Genomic DNA, 4,179 nt, shown 5'->3' with positions numbered 1-4,179 from the left:
GACTTTACCGTCAGAGAACGAAAACCCCAGATGACCGGTTGAAGTATAACATCAGAATATCCATGTGTTCTATCTACATTATGACCGAGTGTACAAAAACATTAACCAACACCTTCCAAATTGCGTTGCGCCATCAGAAGCCTCATTCCTCGAGGCATGGACTCTTGGCAGGTGTCCAAAGGATTCACAAGATGATGGCCCATGTGACTCTAATGCTTCCCACAAGTTGTTGTCAAGTTGACTGGATGGCTTTGGGTGGTGGCCAAATTCTGTACACACAGGGAACTTGTTTAAAAAGCAGTTAAAATAACTTGTTGAGCACTTTTCTCATCATTACACTGATTGTAAGTGGATTTAACAAGTGACATCAATAAGGGATCATAGCTTTTTCACCTGGTCATGTGAAAAGCAGCGAGATGTCATTATGTTCATAATGTTTTGTCCACACAGTTGGCAGTTATGTCATTTTGTTAGGTCCACCTCAGTATTTGTTGATCTTCCTCTCTCTTTCTCCTTCTTCCTGCCTCATCGTCTTTGATCAACAGGCTACTCTCACGTTTTATGCAGTTCAGCTGGCCTGCGTCTCCTTCCTCCTCCCTCATCGTCTTTGATCAACAGGCTAACTCTAACGCCTTTTAGCAGCCCTGGCCTGCGTTCTCTCCTCCTCATCTCTAGCTACCTTTTATCAGTCCTCTGCTCCCTCTTTTCCTTCTTTCTACAGTCATATTCCAGAGTACCTGGCCTGCAGCAACCAACTCACAGCACTTTCATTCTTGTTTTGGACATGTTGTGGAAGAAGGGGGGAGTGCCCTCCACACAAAGAAATGATTTCATGTTATTTTGGAGAGCAGCTGAAGAAGCGCCTGAATCAACGACCAATGAGAATGAACCACAGAGGGGTTTCCAGGACAAAACAGGAGGCGGCTGAGAGAAAGAGAGGTAGAAAGGGTTGAAAAGAAAGTTGAGACGAAGGTGGGTATTTTGCTGAGTGCAATATTCCACTTACCTAGGTTGTGATCAAGATATTGCTGTAAGTGTAATCCTCACTGTGAGTCTCTCCTGTGTCCACGCACCGCTTGTGTGGGTGTATCTGTGTGTGTGTGTCCTTAAATGGTTTTGTGTGTTTTTGTGTGGTTGCTGTAGCCTTAATGTGTGTGTGTGTGTGTGTGTTGTTTGATGTGTATGTGTGCCTAGTGTGGGTGTGTGTGTGTTACTTCAATGTTTGTTGTGTGTGTATGTGTGTCCTTAATTTGGTTGTTTCAGTCTTTCTTTGTGTGTTGGGGTGTTGTTCTATGTTTGTGTGTTTGTCCTATGTTGTGGATGCATGTCTGTGTGTTGTGGTGTGTGTGTGTGTGTGTGTGTGTGGTGTGTGTGTGTGTGGTGTGGTGTGTGTGTGTGTGTGTGTGTGTGTGTGTGGTGTGTGTGTGTGTGTGTGTGTGTGTGTGTGTGTGTGTGTGTGTGGTGTGTTGTGTGTGTGTGTGTGCTGTGTGTGTGCGTGACGAACGTCTCCCATCCTGCTGTTGTGATTAGTTCTGTGTGTACGATGCGGAGACGAGAGAAGCTAGCTATAACGCTGCTGTATTCCCCTCACCCGTAACCTGTGGTAGGCCACTGCCCAGTATGGCTTGTGGTGTCTCTGAAGAAGTGCAGTGTGGCTTGTCAAGTGTGCCCGTCGCCAGGGCTCCAGGGCTGGCGCCGGACGAGGCACACACAGAAGCGCGTACGGAGATCACCCACAAAAACTGTACGTGTGCGTGTGGTATGTCGTTCTTTGCAGGTTTAAATATATCAGCACGCCAACCAGTGGCTAGTAACACATTACCGAGATGGTTTGGTGCACGGGATTCTCCGAGCGCGCAACACGCCCAGGTTCCTAACCATTTTAGTGTGTAATATTCCTAATTGACTTCAATTACGCAATATTATAACCAGAAAAAGTAACAAGGAAGTTATATATAAAAGAGCTTTCACGACTGGTTTATCTTTCTGTGCAAATAGCTTTCTTTTCATTTCGACTGGTGTAATAGGGAAAACAACGTGGTCGAGGATACAAGATGGGGGAGAGTCTGTCTTGGTTTGTGTTGTGATCTACGTTGTCCCACAGCCTTTGAATTTGCCTTGAAGAGATCGATCAAATGAAATTTCGATCTTGCCACCAGAAGGCGACCTCAACAAAATACCCTTTGGTGCCGTCCCAACAGCACTCTATTCTCTATACAGGTGGGCGTTGGCACATCTTACTTTTGGACGCTATTCTTAGTCAATGGCAACAGCGTGCAGTCGTTATGAAAAACGTGAGGGAAGAGAAACAAAAAGACTCCTTAACGCTAAGTTTATATACTATATAAGAACGATAATTAAGATCACTTATCATGCTAGACTGTTGTAGACCTATAACATACCACAGAGATACTCATGTGCCCCCTTTTTACAGTCATTAGTATAGGTACTAAGGTGTATGATTAATTAAGAACAAGAGCACCAGGAAGCATGTGGTTGTTCTCGTGAGTGTAGTCTTAACGCCGTGTGGAGCGTAAACAAACGGCCTACCTTCGTGTATTCTTGCAAGACACATCAATGACCATACCTGGTTGCTGGGGCCCATTGGCATTCTGAATGTGCTGTTCCCGGGAGCTCTGACCTTCAACATGTCTTCGAGGAGGGCCTAGCGTGCAACAGAACTGGCAAACAGTATCTTTGTGAGTTCTCTCTCTCTCTCTCTCTTCTCTGGCTCAAGGGAGAGGGAGTTGATTTGCGATATCCTATTTGTGTGTCACATGCTGTATCAAAGCCCCTCCGTAACCRGAGAAAGCTTGAGCCGAGACTCTCTTTGAGAAGCCCCACACCCCTACCCTCACRCCCCTTCAGTCCTCAATCARGAAGCCCTTTTTCCTCAAGTCGTCCCTAAATGCCTTTTCTATTCTGCCCTCCGACCTGTGGAATGCGAGGACAAACAATACATGGGTCTCGCGTCTCTCCTTCATGACATCAGAGGCTTTGGGGGTGATCCTGAGTGCAGGGATTTTTCTAGGTGTGGTTGGTATCACTCCCCACATGAATACCGCTAGCTGGCTGGCTGGCTGGCTGGCTGGCTGGCTGGCTGGCTGGCTGGCTGGCTGGCTGGCTGGCTGGCTGGCTTTAGCTCAGAGCTGAGAACTATGACTGCTCTATCAGGGGATAAAGTGGTAATAAATGTTAGAAAATGAGTCTTGATATAAGGGGGTGATTTGGTTTCAAAGATAAAATATTTAAAGTCCCTCAATGAGGGGGGAGTATGCTTTATGGATACAGAGATAAAGCTGGTTGCTTGTTTACTCAGGTAAAGTCATTGCAGATGAAAGAGCTGGCCTTTCTTTCCAAGGGTCAGTTGGTCACTGCAGTCACCACTTCTTTATGCCTCATTAACACCGAAGCAGTCAGGGTCGTGTTCATTAAGCACCAAACTGAAGAAAAAAATACACTGAAACAGGGAGGGACWATCTGGACAKCTCCAATTAGAACCGCACATTTGTTTTCCATTGCAAACATTTWAAAACATTTTTATGTTGCGTTCCCAAATGAACAAGACCCAGAATTCAGCTCTCAATCCATTTCCTGTGTTCTTTTCCCTTCCAGCCATTCCCAAGGTGGTCATCGATCCCCCCAGGTTCCCCCCGAACCACCACAACATTATCCCTGACTCGGACCACAAGAGGACCACCACCACGATCCGACCGCCCATGACCGCCAAGAGAGTCGCCCCCACCGCCCCCAAAAGAACCACAACCACTCCCAAACCAACGACCACTACTACTACAACTACTACTAGAGCACCTTCTACAACCACYCCACCACCTCCCCCACCTCCTCCAAGAACGATGCSTCCCYCCCCTCGTAAGCCAGTGGTCCCCACGAGACCACCAATCATACCCACCAGGAGACCCCCTGTAGTCACCCGTAAGCCCTATGTGCCCCCACGGCGTCCCGCCATCACCTCTCCACCGCCCCCCACCCGCAGGACCCCACCCTACGTGCCCACACGTCGCCCGCCTCCCCCAAAACAGCCTGAACCAGTCACCCCAGTGGACAACACCATCGAGAAGGATGTCACCAAACAGAGAGGTGACGTCCACAGTAAGTTTGGTTTTTGTTTTGCTTGAGGTTTACATTGACTGTTATGCATAGAGTGTGTGTGTGTGT

General features: G+C 47.5%; 1 pseudogene; it reads left to right on the top strand.

The window, feature by feature from the left end:
• Positions 1-4,179, top strand: part of LOC112073025 (nephronectin-like) — a 76,557-nt pseudogene that overhangs the window by 43,619 nt on the left and 28,759 nt on the right.

The sequence above is a fragment of the Salvelinus sp. IW2-2015 genome, unplaced genomic scaffold (genome assembly GCF_002910315.2).
Source record: "Salvelinus sp. IW2-2015 unplaced genomic scaffold, ASM291031v2 Un_scaffold2125, whole genome shotgun sequence".
Taxonomy (NCBI): Eukaryota; Metazoa; Chordata; class Actinopteri; order Salmoniformes; family Salmonidae; genus Salvelinus; species Salvelinus sp. IW2-2015.
Note: the sequence above shows the minus strand (reverse complement) of the source record. Positions and strands in the feature narration are given on the sequence as shown.